Source organism: Oryctolagus cuniculus, chromosome 4, assembly GCF_964237555.1.
Source record: "Oryctolagus cuniculus chromosome 4, mOryCun1.1, whole genome shotgun sequence".
Taxonomy (NCBI): domain Eukaryota; kingdom Metazoa; phylum Chordata; class Mammalia; order Lagomorpha; family Leporidae; genus Oryctolagus; species Oryctolagus cuniculus.
Genome location: NC_091435.1, coordinates 25,560,679 through 25,578,313, shown reverse-complemented (window position 1 = coordinate 25,578,313; position 17,635 = coordinate 25,560,679). Strand labels below are relative to the sequence as shown.

Below are 17,635 nucleotides of genomic sequence, written 5' to 3'. Positions count from 1 at the left end.
ATATTGTAATAAGGTTTATTTCCACATATAGGTTTTCTCTCTTTGAATTAGAGTTTCTATGTACTCAGAAATAGAAAAAAAATTAATGAATGAAGTGGGTTTAGGTGCACATGGTTCTGAAGTTAAACCATGGTTTGGGAATCTCTCATCACATAGTGGAGTGATTTTTTTGAGTCCCAGCAAGTCTGCTTCCAATCTAGCTTCCTGCCAATCCACCTGGGAAGGAACTGAATGATAGCCCAGTTACTTGGATCTCTGTCAACCTCATGGGCAATTTGGCTGGAGTTCCTGGCCCCTGTTTTCAACATGGCCCAGCCCTTTCTGACGAAACATTTGGGGACTGAATCAGTACATTGTGATATCTCTCTGTTTCTCCTGCTCTCTGCATGTGTCACTCTGACTTTCAAATGAATAAACAAGTATATTAAAAAGTAAATAGGATAGACGGTTACCCTAGCAGTTTTCTCACATTGGAGTATCTAGATTTAATTGCCAGGTATGGATCCTGAGCCAAACTTCCTGTTAATGCAGATCGTGGGAGATAGGGGTAATAATTCAAGTAATTGGGTTTCTGCCAGCTAGAGACTGTAATAACCTTCCACCTCCCAGCTTTGGACTGTAGCTTGACCCATCCCTAGGTGTTTTTGCAACATTTTAAATGTGAATTAGTTCTTTCTCTGTCTCTCATATAAATAAGTATTAATTTTCAAAGATAAACAATAAGGAAGTCTTTCTTGTTGGGAAGAAGTGGGACAGAAAATGAGTAAAGAAGAAACTGGGGAGATACAAGAAGAGTGAATAGTGAGACGCTGCACTGCTCTCAGCCACAGAAAGGTGTCAGAAAGAACAAAGGAAGGGTCACATTCCTAAGAGACAGAGAAAGTTTCAGTGCAGAACAGATGGAACAGAACAGAGACTCCATGAAACAGTGAAGAGAAAGGACACACACACACACACATACACACTGTATACACTGCCATCAGCCACCTCTGCGTATAAGGAGCCAGCTCCTAGTTGAGAAGTACAATTTCCCTGGGCAAGGTACGAGAAGACTACTACAACCCATGCCACTGGCCACTTTGAGTGAGGGAGAATTCCATAATCCCGACTATCTTGATTTTGGCATCAGGAGATAGGAGGAGTTCGGGTGACTGTGCTATGAAGGGAGGTCGTATATCCTCCCTTTGCTTCCCCTGTCAAAGCACCAGACTCAATTTGCTAAGATGGAACTGCAGTACAGCTCTCAGTAAGTGAACAGTGGAAAGTTCTGCCATTGCCAGAGGCCACTGAGGACGGGGCATTCTTCAGCTTGGAGAGCAGACCCATGGAGCCCTCTATCTTAGGGAGTTCTGGGCCCAGGCCACGGAACTGAGAGGGTTCTCAGCTGCAACTGGGTTCCTATACACCCATCCTGTATGACTGGGTAGACCCAGAGTTCCATGCATGTTAGGGAAGGATCTTGTGGAGAGGCCAGGGCATACACTACACAGTGGTCAGTGCTCTAAACAGAGCATGTGCCTGAGTGGGTGCACTGGCACCATAAGTCCACTGTAGGCTAGTTCACCATGGCATAACCCAGTACACATCATTAGAACTTTTGTGTATTAGGCACTCCACCAAGCCCCAGAGGAGCAGTGAATAATGCCTTCATTAAAATAAAAATCCATCCTCCAGAGGAGATAGTAATGAGGTACACCCAGATATGCAAAAAAAAAAATCAAAATACAAACACAAAAAAATGGACAGAAAAGACAATATTTCTCCCCAAAAGGAGTGCAACAATTCATCAATTTTGCACTGGGAAAAAGAGGAAAAATATGAATTTCCAAAGAATAAAAAATGATTGTAAGATTACTCCAAAACACAGAAAAATAGTGATATTTTAAAATCACTACATAATGTAGATGAGAAATCATGCAAAGAGATAGAAATATTAAACAACCAGAAATATTACATGAAGTATTTAATAAGTCAAATAAAAAATAGAGTGGAATGCCTTAACAACAGACTTGGTGAGGCAGAAGAAAGAATATTTGATTAAAGATCCTTTGAAAGGTTTCAGTAAGACAAAAAGAAGGAGAAGGAGGAGAAGGAGGGAGAAGTAAGAACTTAAAAAAACTGAAAACACTATAACACTATTCAGGACCTATGGGAGTTCATCTAAAAACCAAATATATGTCTTTTCTTGAAACTTAAATATTTTAGGGTGTGTTTTTAAAAAAGAATTTTATTTTTTTCAAATACGTATTTGAAAGACAGAGTTACACAGAGAGAGGAGAGACAAAGAGTCACAGAGTGATCTTCCATCCACTGGTTCACTCCCCAAATGGCTATAAGGGCTCAGCTGGGATGAAGCCAGGAATCAGGATCTTCATCTTGGTCTTTCATGTGGGTTTCAGGGGCCCAAGCACTTATGCCATCTTCTACGGCTTTTCCATATGCATGCACAGGGTGTTAGATCAAAACTGTAGAAGCTGGTACTCAAACCAGTGCCATATGGGATGCTGACATTGCAGGTAGTGGTTTAAACTACTGTACCACCACTCCAATCCCCAAATATAGAAGTCTTAAGAGATGCTGAAGGTATAGTAAACAGAATGACTTAGTCAGCATTTTTAGTGAAATAATATCAGAAAACTTTACCAATTTGGAAAAAGATAGGGACATCTAAATACAGAAAGCACAGAATCCCAAATAGGAATGACTAGAAAAGATCTTTACCAAGAAAAATTACAAACTTTCAAAAGTAAAACATAAAAGAATATCCTAAAATTTTCAAGAGAGTAATGCCAGATACTATTTAAAAGAACTCCCATCAGATTGACAGGAGATTTCTCAACATAAACACTACGGACAAGGAAAGAATGGAGAAATAACCCAAGTCCTAAAAGAAAAAAAAAAAAAAAAACTGGCAAACCAGAATGCTATTGTCCAATGAAGCTTTCATTCATAAACGAAGGTGAAATAAGGACCTTCCAAGGCAAAAAATAAAAAACAAATTTTCTCCACCCAGTCAGCCTTACAAATGATATTTAAGGATGTTCTTCATACAGAAACAGGACCGTAATCATCATCAAGAAAGAATGTGAAGGCAGAAATCCTCCTAGGAAAGGAACAAAGGAGAGTGATCCCTCTTAGGAATTTGGAAAACATTATGCTGAGTGAAATAAGCCAATCCCAAAGGGACAAATATCATATGTTCTCCCTGATAGGTGACAACTAATTGAGCACCCAAAAGGAAACCTGCTAAAGTGAAATGAACACTATGAGAAATGGTGACTTGATCAGCCCTTGCCCTGACTGTTGATGAACAACTTAATATGTTATCCCTCTTAGTATTTTTTTGTTTGTTCTACTTAATACTTTTGGTTGAATACTGTAATCAATACACAATTATTCTTAAGTGTTGAAACTTAACTGAAAAGTGATCACTGTTACATATAAGAGTGGGAATAAGAGAGGGAAGAGATGTGCAATTCAGGACATGCTCAGGCTGACTTACCTCAAACGGTAGAGTTAGAAACATACCAGGGGATTCCAATTTCAAATTGAAAGCAAAAGGATGGAAAAAGACATCTCATGCCAATGGAAATCAAAAACAAGCAAGAGTAGTTCATCTCATATCAAACAAAATAAACGTTAAGACAAAAAAAATTTAGAGATAGAAGGAACATCATTATGTAATAAGCAAAGAATCAATCCAGAAGACATAACTACAGTAAATGTACATGAACCCAATGCCATAGCAACTAGCTTTAACACAATAATTAAATAATATAATATATTAAGTATTATTAATAATAATAATAAATAATATTTATAACACAAATATTAATGATCAAAAGAGACATATAAAGACCAATTCAAAAATAATGGACATCTACTTCCATCAATGGACAGATGAACCAGACGAGAAAACAACAAAGAAACAAAAGAGCTAATCAACAGTATAAACCACGTGGAACCAAAAGATATCTATGGAACATTTCACCACACAACATTTTTCATTAGTATATAAAATGTTCTATAGGATACACCATATACTAACTACGCTATAAAACTTCTCCACAAATTCAGAAAATTTAAATCATATTAGTCTCTTTTCTTAACATGATGGGTTGAAGCTGAAAATAAACAACAAAAGAAACTCTGGAAAATATACAAACACATGGAAATTGAACAACATGCTCCTGAATGAACAGTGGGTCATATGAGAAATCACACAGGAAATAAAAATGTCTTTGAAATGGATGAAAATGAAAACAATATATTATAGCTTATGGGATGCAGCAAAAGTATTATTGAGGAAAAATTTTTGAAATAAGTGCCTACAGATATAGATTGTAAAGGTATCAAAATTTTATTTAATAATACATCTTAAGGACCTAGAAAAACAAAAACAAATCCAAAATTAGTAGGTGGAAGAAATAATAATAATTACAGAAGAAATAAACAAAATAGAAATGTTTTATGCAAAATATGAGCAAAATGAAGAACAGTTTTTTGGAAAAAAATGGTAAACCATTGGCCCAACTAACCAAAAAGGGGGAGATAGCCCAAATTAATACCATCAGAAAAGAAGAGGGGAAATATTGCAATGGATACAACATATAAATAAGGAGTTATTAGGAATTATTACAAACAGCTTATTCCTACAAATTATAAAATCTGGAAGAAATGGAGAGATTTATTGATAAATACAATTAACCAAAATTGAGGCATGAAGACATAGAGGCGTGAATGGACCAATAACTAAGACTGAGATTAAATCAGTAATAAAGATCATCCCAAAAAAGAAAATTCCAGTACCACTGCAGAATTCTACCAACATTGGAGAAAGCAATTTGGAAAACATTAAGTTGAGTGAAATAAGCCAATCCCAAATGAACAAATACCACTTGTTCTCCCTGATTGGTGACAACTAACTGAGCACACAAAAGGAAACCTGTTAAAGTGAAATGAACACTATGAGAAACGGTGACTTGATCAGCCCTCACCCTGACTGTTGATGAGCAACTTAATATGTTATCCCTCTTAGTATTTTTTTGTTTGTTCTACTTAATACTTTTGGTTGAATACTGCAATCAATACACAATTATTCTTAAGTCCTGAAACTTAACTGAAAAGTGATCACTGTTACATATAAGAGTGGGAATAAGAGAGGGAAGAGATGTATAATTTAGGACATGCTCAGGCTGACTTACCTCAAACGGTAGAGTTAGAAACATACCAGGGGATTCGAATTCAATCCCAACGAGGTGGCATGTACCAATGCCATCTCACTAGTCCCAGTGATCAATTTCTGTTCACAATTGATCATAATGATAGGTCTAAGAACCAAAGGGATCACAGAAACAAGAATAGTGTCTGCAAATACTAACTGATAGAATCAAAAAGGGAGAGAACGATCCAACATGGGAACCGGGATACACAGCAGACTCATAGAATGGCAGATGTCCTAAATAGCACTCTGGCCTCAGAATCAGCCCTTAAGGCATGCGGATCCAGCTGAAATGCCCATGAGAGTATTTCAGGCATGGAAAGCCATTGTAATCCATAAGTCGTACTTTGGAAATTTATATTCATTAAATAAAAGTTAAAAAAAAAAAAACTAAATGAAAGATCTCCACGAATGAGATCCCAGTGGAAAGAATGGGTCATCAAAGAAGGAGGTACCTTTCTCTGAAGGGAAGAGATTTGACCATGGCCTTGTCTAAATATAATCAGAGTCAGTGAACTCAGTGGTCTTCCATAGCCTTGGCAGCTTATGGCAAGAGCCTAGGCTGATTACTGATGCCATAAACAAGAGTGTCAATTTGTTAAGTCAACAACAGGAGTCACTGTGCACTTACTCCTCGTGTAGGATCTTTGTCCTTAGTGTGCTGTACATTGAGATTTAATGCTATAACTAGTACTCAGACAGTATTTTTCACTTTATGTTTCTGTGTGGGAGCAAGCTGTTGAAATCTTTACTTAATGTATGCTAAACTGATCTTCTGTATATAAAGAGAATCGAAAATGAATCCTCATGTGAATGGAAGGGGAGAGGGAGTGGGAAAGGGGAGGGTTGCAGGTGGGAGGGACGTTATGGGGGGGAAGCCATTGTAATCCATATTCTGTACTTTGGAAATTTATATTCATTAAATAAAAGTTAAAAAAAATACCAATTCTTAAACTATTCAAACTTATTCTATGAGGAAAGCATTTCCTTAATTTCAAAACCAGAGAAAGATATAATAAAAAAGAGAATGAGAGTATATGTGTGATAGATATAGGTGTAAGAATTCACAACAAATTACTTGCCAATCAAATACAGCAGCATATCAAAAAGATCATCCACCCTGACCAAGTGGGATTGATCCCAGGGATGTGATGACAGTTCCGCTTAAGCAAACCTAAAAGTGTGATACACTAGGTAAAAAAAGAGGAAATAAATCACATGATCACCTCAATAGATTCAGACAAAGCATTTGATGAAATGCAACATTACTTCATGATAAAGGAAAAAAACCTCAACAATTGAGTGGAGAAAGAATATGCCTCAACACAATCAAGGCAATACATGGCAAACAAACATCCAGCATCATATTGATGGTGAAATGCTGAAAGCATTTCCAATAATATCTAGAAGCAGACAAATCTCCCCCTCTCACCCCTATAATTAAATATAGCTCTGGACAGTTTACCCAGTGCTATTAAGTAAGAAAAGGAAATTAAAGGTATACAAATTTTAGAACCAGAAGCCAAACTGTCCCTGTTTGTAGACAATAGGATCCTTATATAAGGAACAAAAAGAATGCACTAAGAGACTATCATAAATGATAAGAGAGTTTGGCAAATTTTCCAGATATTAGCTGAAGACACAAAAATAAATAGCATTCTTATACAAAAACAATGCTCTGGTTGAGAAAGAATTTATAAGAGCAGTCCAGCTTACAATATTTACAAAATTCTTTTAAATATCTCAAGATAAATTTAACCAAGGGTATGAAATATTTATACAATGAAAATTACAAAATATTAATGAAAGGAATAGAAGATACATAAATGGAAAAATCATCAATGTTCATGGATTGGAAGAATTAATATCAAAATGTCCATACTACCCAAAGAAATTTATAGATTCAATACAATACCAATCAAAATTCTAAAGATATACTTCACAGATCTAGGGAAAAAACTGTAAAATGCATATGGGAACACAAAAGATTCAGAATAGCCAAAGCAATCTTAAGCAATAAAAACAGGGACCATGTTATAGTAGGTTAAGCATCCCCCTGTGGCGCCTGCATTCCATATGGGAGCCAGTTCTAGTCCTCGCTGTTTCACCTCCAGCTCCCTGCTGATGGCCTGGGAAATCAGCAGAAGATGGTCCAAGTGCTTGAGCCCCTACGCTCATATGAGAGACCTGGAATAAGCTCCTGGCTCCTGGCTTCGGATTTGCACAGCTCAGACTGTTGTGGCCATTTGGGTGACCAGTAGATGGAAATGAATAAGCAGGTGCAGTGAACCAGCAAATGGAATACCTCTTTGTGTCTCTCCCTCTCTATCTATAACACTTCCTCTCAAGTAAATAAATAAAAACAATAAAAAAATAAAAACAAAGTTGGAAGCATCACATTACCAGATTTCAAGATATACTACATGGCTGTCATAAAGAAAAAACCTTGGTACTGGCACAAAAATAGACACATAGACCAATGGAGCAGACTAGAAACCTCAAAAATTAAACCATTCATCTACAACTAACTAATATTTGAAAAAGGAGCTGAACTCATTCCCTGGAGACAGGACAGTCTCTTCAACAAATGGTGTTGAGAAAATTGGATTTCCACATGCAGAAGTTTGAAACAAAAATCCTACCTTAAACTCTATACAAATATCAACTCACAGTGTACCAATAATCTAAACCTGAGACCTGAAACCATCAAACTACTAGAGGAAAATATAGGGTAAACACTTCAAAACGTTGGCATAGGCAAAGACTTTTTGGATAAGATCCCAGAAGCACAGGCAATAAAAATATAGACAAATGAGATTACATCAAGATAAGAAGCTTCTGCACTACAAAGGAAAAAATAAACAACGTGAAGAAGTAGCTGCCAAAATGGGAGAAAATATTCACAAACTATGCACGGAATAAATGATATCCAGAATTTATAAGGAACTCAAGTAACTCAACAACAATAAAACAAACAATCCAGTTAAGAAATGGGCAAGGATATGAGCAGACATTTTTTAGAGGATGAAATACAAATGGCCAAAGATGCATGAAAAATCCTCAGGATGACTAGCCATCAGGGAAATGCAAATAAAAAACAGCACAAGGTAGCACCTCATCCCAGTTAAACTAGATATTATCCTAAAATAACAAATGCTGGCAAGGATGTGGAGAAAAATGCACCCTAATACACTATGTTACAAACTTTATGGAGATACCTCAGAAAACTAAAAACAGACTTACCAAATGACCCACTCTTGGAATGAAACCAACATATGAGAGAGACACCTGCCCTCCTGTATTTATGGTAGCTGCATTCACAATAGCTAAGATATGGAGCCAACCTAGATGTCCATCCACTAACTACTAAATATACCTGTGTATATATACATGATAGAATCTTATTTAGCTATTAAAAAAAAAAAAAACAATGAAATCTGGACATTTGTAGCAAAATGGATGCAATTGGAGATCATTATGATACGTGAAAACAGTCACACCCAAAAAGACAAATATTGTATGTTTTCTCTTATTTGTGGTAGTTACACACACACACACACACACACACCCATATGTGTTTTATATATATATATATATATATATATATATATAATATAGAGAGAGAGATTCAAAATTGCTTAATGTCATTTGGTATATACTTACAAATAGTGGTCGCTGAATTATACCAGGTAAATGACAATACACTTTTGTTTCACATATTAAAAAAGAATTGAAATTGAGAAAGAGAATTGTGAAGAGTCTTGGGGCACTAAAAAGATTTATTTATTTATTTATTTATGTATTTAAACATCAAAGTTACAGAGAGAGAAGGAGACACATACACACACACACATACAAGCACAAACAGAGAGATAGAGAGAGAAGATTCCATCTGCTGCTTCACTCTCAAAGTGGTCACAATGGCTGAGGCTTGGCAAGGCTGAAGCCAGGAGCCAGAAGCTGCATCTGAGTTTCCTATGAGGGTGTAGGGGCCCAAGTACGTGGGCCCTCTTCTGCTGCTTTCCCAGGAGCATTAGCAGAAAGCTATATTGGAAGTGGAGCAGCCAAGCCTTGAACCTGTGCCCATATGGAATGCTTGTATAGCAGGTAGAGGCATTACCAACTATACAATGCTGGCCCAATGCTTTTTTTCTTAATTTGGGTGTTGGTTATAAGAGTTATCAGATGACCAAAAAAACTCTTCTGTACATTTCTTTGTATGTATACTATTTTTTATTATATAGTTTTATACAAAAGAAAATATTTTAGAAAATATATTAGGAAGATAAAAATATATGTTTTGTATACGCATTTATTTTTATTTATAATAAAATAATGCATGCAATTAATAATCTATTAAATTTGGAATAGTTAATGAAGATAGTTCCATTTTATAAAAATGTATAAATACAAAATATGTATAATATGTATAAAATATGTATAAATACAAAGAGGACAGGACACTGTGCTAGATTAATTTTCTTAAAATGTAAAAGCCTAGGGTGATTACTGAAGCCATAAACAAGAGTGTCAATTTGTTAAGTCAACAACAGCAGTCACTGTGCACTTACTCCTCGTGTGGGATCTTTGTCCTTAGTATGCTGTACATTGAGATTTAATGTTATAACTAGTACTCAAGCAGTGTTTTTCACTTTGTGTTTCTGTGTGGGAGCAAACTGTTGAAATCTTTGCTTGGTGTATGCTAGACTGATCTTCTGTATATGAAGAGGATAGAAAATGGATCTTGATGTGAATGGAAGGGGAGGGGGAGTGAGAAAGGGGAGGGTTGGAGGTTGGAGGGACGTTATGGGGGGAAGCCATTGTAATCCATAAGCTGTACTTTGGAAATTTATATTCGTTAAATAAAAGTTTAAAAAAATGAAAAAAATGTAAATGTGTAACTGAATTTTTTTGGAAATAAAGATATTTATATTATTATCTTTCCATTATCTTTATTCTTGCTATATCCCCTTTCTTCTATTAAGTGAAAGTTTACTAATGAAGTTAGGAATAATTATAATCAGTCCAAACAATTGAAAAGGACATTAATATATTACATGGAGAGATGAATTAGATGTTTCTTGACTAATTATTTCAATTAGGTATTTTGTAAAAATAATAAAATTCAGAAAACGAATGAAAGAGAGAGAAAATAATATTTAATCTCTGTGTGATGACTTCACAGTACCAATCCTTCAATAGTTGAGTGTTAATGAGGGCTTCCAAATTAGGATTTTTGTGTTTTTGATCCATACATGTAAGAAACTTTTCCAAAATGGTTGGAAAAAAGAATCTATTTCAAAAGCAGGCACTCACCAATTGTTTAGACATAAATTGTTCTAGGGTTTTCCGAAGGAAAGCACAGCAGCTCAAGTCCTCATGGACTGCAGTAGCTTATACGATCAGCAGTCTCTAAACAAGTTTCCCTTATGTTTTGCTGCCCATGGTAACCACCTGTTCTGTCTGATAATCAAGAGTACAGAAGCATGAAGGGGAAACTCCTAGCATAGCTGTGCATGGGTGTTGGATATGCAGTTCCCTTCACTATAATCAAATGCCATACGGATAAATCAATATGGAGCAAATGCACTCTCTGAAAACCATGCAGACAGGAAAAAACACCCCCTCTAGCAATTTCTTACATCTTTTACAAAATGGGTAGAATGCAGAACTATAATTTTCAACAAGATTTTAAAATATCAGTAATTATCAAACTAATGTTTGAATATGGATGCAGGCATCTCACAGTCCTTTGAAACATTTTCTCCCTCTTTAAGTATGCACAATGTTAAAAATCAAATACATATTTCTTCTGCTTTCTTACATCCAAGTTATGATGAATAAATATTTTTCAGTGTTACAACTACCAACTGTAATTTTGTATATTTATTGCATACTCACAATGTGCCTAGGCTTTTTTTTTTTTTGCAAGTAATATTTAAGACTATAATGTCATTTTGTTTTGGATTAATTTTCAATGTGCTCAATTCTTTTCATGCTTAAGGGACATATGTGCTCACCAAATATCTAATTAAGCTATAAGATACTATTGTAAATTTGTAAGTCATTATTCATTCTGTAAAATGTTTTTGACCAATTATTTAATATTTTATGGATACATTTTTAAATCTCAAACAAGTAAGCAGAAAATGCTTATAAACTTAGCTTAGATACACTTGGAAAGGTACTTTGAGCTCAAAGACGAAAGATATGATGTCAATCTGGTAGTACGGTACACTGAGGCAAGTAGAAAGCAGCATTAGGACCAAATATGTTTGTGGTTTGCTGAATCTCGAATCCCAGTAAGCCTTTTCTTTTCTACTCAAAATGAACAGAATACCAGGAGAAATATTTTTAATGCCTTTCTCTTCATTTTATTTTAAATATTAAAAAATTTCAGTGTGAGGGCAGTTTTGTGGAGCAGCATTGCCAGAATCATATATAAGCACTGGTTCGAGCTCTAGCTGCTCCACTGTCAATCCAGCTCCCTGCTAATGTGCATGGGAAACCAGTGGAAAATGGCCCAAGTACCTGGGCCCTGACCACCTACATAGGACATCCAGGTAGAACTCCAGGCTCCTAGCTTCAGCCTGGCCCAGATAAAGCTGTTATGACCATTTGCATAATGAACCAGTGGATAGATTATCTGTCTCTTCATCTGTTTCTGTTTATGTCTATCTCTGGTTCTCCCTCTCTCTATATATAACTCTGCTTTCCCAAATAAATAAAATAAAATCTTCAGGAAAAAAAATCTGCAGTGTAGTAAAGACAGAAATTCCAAATTCCAAGTACAACTTTTATATGTGAGTCACCAACGGATATGAAAGGACAGAAGAGGTAGTAGCCAGGGTTAAGCATGGTGTGAGCCATAGATATTGAATAGGAATAACTCAAGGGGATGCAAATGAACACAGATTGTATGTTGATGACTATAAGTGGATTTACTACCTACTTCAGTAACTGACAAGGACATCTACTTTCTATTACCTTATTTCCAAAAAACATGTATATACAGAAGACTGGTTTTGGGACAGGGGAATGCCAAACACATTTCTGACTTATCTATATTATTATTTTTAGTGTATCATATCAATGACTTCAATACAATATTCTCTTTTCTCTACCTGTGCATCTATCTATATAAATACCTATCATCTCTATCCATCATCTTTCCCTTTTGATAAAATTCATGAAAACTTTTTCCAGTACAAATACAATAATTACTTGTATAAACATTTAAAGGCAAGGCAAGCACTGCGGTATAATGTGTAAAGCCGCCACCTGTGGTGCTGGTATCCTACATGGGTGCCAGTTCAAGTAGCAGCTGCTCCACTTCTGATCCAACTCTCTGCTATGGCCTGGGAAAGCAGTGGACGAAGGCCCAAGTCCTCAGGCCCCTGTACCCACGTGGGAGACCTGGAAGAAGCTCCAGGTTCCTGGCATCAGATCAGCCCAGTGATGGCTGTTGCAGCCATTTTGGGAGTGAACCATCGGATGGAAGACCTCTCTCTGCCTCTGTAGTTCTGTCTTTCAAATAAATAAATAAATCTTTGAAAAAATTAAAGGTATCTTATACTTATCCAGAGGTTATGTCGAAATATACTTAGTCATGTATTTCATAGATTGTCCATTACCTTCTGAAAGCACTTCTATAAATGCATAACATTTTTTAGAATTTTATGAACAAAGAACCTAACAGTTAAAGCATCTAAGAAATATCAAAATCATGAACTTAGTAGGTAGTGCTAGTATATATGATAATCTTATATTTTATATCCTCAACCGCTTTTTTTGTTTATCCCACTTGCTCTTACCCTAATGAAACTTCAAAATATTTGCATTTTGTTACAAATTGCTAGAAAAAAAAGTGATGATCTCCTGAAAATTTGCATGTAAATATTTCCTAAAATGAATGATTCTGAAAGGGATGTATACATTTTTAGGCATATGACTTATCTTCACAGTGAGTGTACATTGTTTAAAAATAAAATATTTCTTCTTCCAGATGAGCAACTATCTCTCTATAGTAAGAAAGCATGTGTGTAATCCAATCAATATGACCTTTTTTTTATTTTAAGCAAACAGTCAAGGAATAATATCTTTACCCCTAAAAATCCCCCCATTCCTACTTGAAAATATTCTACCTAGTCATAAAAATCCATTAGAGAAATGAAGAGTACTTAAATTATAATCACAGAAACTTAATTTGCTATTTGGTGCAATAGCTGAAAGCTATTCCTTTTTAACAGAAGATTGTTTTAGGAGGAGGCAAGAACTACTAATGAGGATGGAGGGTGGAGGTGGCAAAAACCACATTATTAGATGAAAATAGTGACAAAAAGGAAACTTTCAATATTTAAATATTTAAATTAATTTTATCAATGGGTGAATGACTAGAAAGAAAAAAGGATTAATGAAAAGTAAAGTATGGATATATGCATTCTAAACAGGAAAAATAAGGACAACATAATTTGTGAAGGATATATTCAAATATTATGTTGTTTAAAAAATTCCCTTGCAAAATTGTTTCTAAATGAGGATTTAACAAGAGTAATTAAAATGTACTCAGGAATTTCAAATAATGATTTCCAAAAGAGTTGTCAGAGTCCCAAGACTGGATTAGTTGAAGACAAATCAAAGATTTTTTTTGCAGCTGGTGTTCTGGTATAAAAGGTTAAGCCTCCGCCTACAGTGCCAGCATCTCATATGGGCACCAGTTTGAGTCCTGGCTGCTCCACCTCCAATCCAGCTCCCTGGTAATGTGCCTGGGAAAGAGTAGAGAATAGACCAAGTCCTTGGGTCCCTGTACCCTTGTGGGAGACCTGGAAGAAGCTTCTGGCTCCTGGCTTCCACGTGGCCCAGCCCTGGTCGTTGCAGCCATTTCAGGAGTGAACTAGTGGATAAAAGATCACTCTATCCCCTTTTCTCTCTGTATCTCTGCCTTTCAAATAAATAAATAAATAAATAAGTATTATTTTTAAGAAAGTGGTTATTTTTCTGCTACCACTAAGGAACATGCTATCCATTTGTTATGACAGAATATGCCAATGAAGAAAGAGAAAATAACATCAGAAAACAAAGCTGAAGACCATTAAATATTCATGGAAAACAGATATCTTTTATATAACATGGGCATTACAAACATGCAATCAATAAGCACTTTTAAGAAGCCACAAAAGGAGGTTTAGGAATTATTTTCTTATTTAAAGCTGAACCTCCAGATATACAAACTTTGGCAAAAGACTTAAACAGAATTTCTCCTTGTTTTTTTCCCCTGGTGTGCTTTTTCAAAGAGATACCCAGTATCACTAATGAAGGATATGTTAAATGTTGGAGTCTCTATTTTGCTACTGCTGAAGGACAAGTTACAAAGTGGATTGCCTTAGCCCTAAGTATTATTTTTTTACATGCATTCATTCTAGAGAAAAAATTTAAAGTCATTGTGTTAAGAGGAAAAAATGGAAAAAAAAAAGGTTAAGACTTTCATCATTTACATAACAGTAGAGTGTGACTACTGCAAACCAATATTTTGTTATGTATGAGAGATATAGACCATGTATACCAAATACGCTGAAACTCAAATCAAAAAGGATTCTTCATTATTACTCAGTCTCTCTCATGACTCCAAGTTGTTTTGGAAACTGCTCAAGCCTTTGCATTCTACCAGAGCATTCAAAGTAATCTTTTTAAAATGTTGTATAAAATAGTGAAAATCTATGCTGCAGCTCCTCCTTGAAAAGCTTCATAAATTAATCTATTGCTTCCTTCCATCCTTAGGTAGTTGGATTGACTCTGAATATCACATCTGCTTATGAATGCAATGGTTGATGATGTCTCAGCTCCTGAGAACAGGGATGGGTAACTCGAGCTCCCTCTGCTGTCTGCCTACTTCTTTTTATAGTAGTTAAAAAGGACCGAAAATAATAATTTAAACACACAGCATTTTAAAAAATCAAACACTATTATAAAAGCTGTCATGAAAGAAGCAGGAGTGACTTACACTTTTAAATTTACTTCTATAAGAAATAGCATCACTTACTTAATTTTATCAAGGAAATGAGGATTCTAAAAAGGCTGAATAGGGAAAAGATCTGCTGCTTTGGACAAGGGGAAAATAGCAGAATAAAAGTGGAGGAAATGCATTCCCAAGAGAGTGTTGGAGAAAAATTTATAGTAGAAATTCTACAGAAGGAAGATAGACACTGTGAAGCAGTGTGGGAAGTGCCGACGCATAACAGCAAGCAGCAACACCATACATAATTCCCATAGCCAGGGACTGCCTGAGGGAGTACCGTATGAACCACACTTTGAGTCCAGCCTGGAGCCCTAGGAGGAGGGCAGGGTACCCACCTAATCGAGTAAAAGAAAAGCAGATTTTTTCTACCCATACCTCCACAAGGGCACCTGGCAACTAGCAGGGAGAGGCAACATCTTGAAACCAGTAGAGGCTGCAGTGGCTTGCAGGCACCTGTGTGACCAAGGGTGTTGAGTTGGATTTGCTCTGAGAGGAGGAGTGTGGTGGAGGCAAGAGACGTGGAGACACCACACAGACCCCGGGAGTGAGGTGAAAGCGGACCAGAGGCAAGCAGCCTGCAGACTCGTTTATTTCAGTTGCTACAGCAGCTTATATTGCCAAGGCAGCCAATCTGGTCAAGGGGTGGTCTATGCCCTAACCAATCACAACCTGTTGCCAGGCAGTTTCTGAAGTCATCCAATCACAGCCTGTTACCAGTCAGGCTCTATTGTCATGTGGTTTCTGAAACCATCCAATCACAGCCTGTTGCCAGGCAGTTTCTGTTGCCAGTGGTCATCTTGGCATGGCCTTCTCATTCCACCACACAAGGGATTTTACCTTAGGGAAATTTGTGTTCCTCAATGACCGAATCTGGCTGGGAGGGTTGACAGGGGACTAGGCAACAACATAGGATGTGAGCTGTCCCCATCCTCTCAATATATCACAGGCCCTGGGGGCTCAGACTGCCAAGACCATGTTCCCACAGGCAGCTGGCTCTGGGAAGGTCTTTGCTATCTCCATGGACAAGGTAGGCTCAAGGAGCTGATTGGAGCCTCTGTCCCCATAACAGTGGGACTATTCCCACTGTTCCTGTGCAGAGTGTAGCTGGGTGTCTGGGCAATCAGTCTATCTGGCATCAGAGGCTCAGAGCTCGGTGGTGGCCTGGGATAAGTAATTGCAGAGGGTTCCTTGTCCACACTGAAAACCACACAGATCCTTTGTGCAGTTCAAGCACTTCTCCCACATTACGGCAGGGGCCCAAGCACCTTGGCCATCTTCTACTGCCTTTCCCAGGCCATTAGCAGAGAGCTGGATCAAAAGTGGAGTAGCCGGGACTAGAACTGGCACCCATATGGGATGCTAGCACTGCAGGTAGAGGCTTAGCTCACTATACCACAGCACTGCCTGATTTGATGATTGTTGACAGCCCTTGTCACTACTGCTGAGGAACAGTGTTTTTTCTTATGACTTATTGAACTTGTTGCATACTATAGGCTTAATCTTATGAGTGTAAAATAAACTGAAAAGTAGATCATTGTAAAAGTTAAGAGAGTGAATAAGAGAGGAAGGAGGAAGAAGGGTGGGAGCGTGGACAGGAAGAGGGGTAGGGTGGGAAGTATCACTACATTCCTAAATCTATATATGACATCTGTACATGTGAAATAGATTAAATGTGTGTACTTCAAATAAAAAAAATTAAAAATTAACAGAAAGAATAAGAAAGGAAGTAGGAGGGATGGTGGGAGCACGGGCAGTAGGAAGGGTAGAGTGGAAAGTATCCTAATTCTGTATAAATAAAATACATAACATTTGTTCTCCTTAGAAATAGGTAAATAGGGGCCGGCGCTTTGACAGGGTAGGTTAAACCTCCACTGCAGCATCTGCAGCAAATATGGATTCTGGGTGCTGGTTTGAGCCCCGGCTGCTCCACTTCAGATCCAGTTTCCTGCTACTGTGCCTGAGAAAGCAGTAGAAGATGGTCTAAGTGCTTGGGCCCCTGTACCCATGTGGGAGACCTGGAAGAACCTCCTGGCTCCTGGCTTCAGCTCAACCCAGGTCCAGCTTTTGCAGCCATTTGAGGAGTGACTCAACAAATGGAAAATCTCTCTCTCTCGCTCGCTCTCACTCTCTCTCTCTCCCTCTGTTATGCTGTTATATCAAATAAATAAATAAAATTTTTCATAAATAAATAAATAAAATAAGAAAAAGGTCATTCTTATGGTAGATATTTAATATCCAGAAACTTATTTACTGGCAATAACTAGCTAAATAAATAAATGTAATTTAGGAATACTCTTTCATAATTTTTCCATAAAAATCTATGTACTCTGTAGAAATAGACTTTGCATTGCTAAAAAACAATCACAGCTTATATTGGTGTAGGTTAGCTAATCAGATTC

General features: G+C 36.8%; 1 long non-coding RNA gene across 1 annotated transcript in view; it reads left to right on the top strand.

Annotated features, from left to right (window-relative positions):
• LOC127482976 (uncharacterized) overlaps positions 1–17,337 on the top strand; it is a 176,254-nt gene extending 158,917 nt beyond the window's left edge. Inside the window, exon 4 of the long non-coding RNA XR_007908981.2 lies at positions 14,999–17,337. This is a non-coding gene — a long non-coding RNA (uncharacterized lncRNA). The remainder of the gene's footprint in view (positions 1–14,998) is intronic.
• Positions 17,338–17,635: the final 298 nt, after the last annotated feature.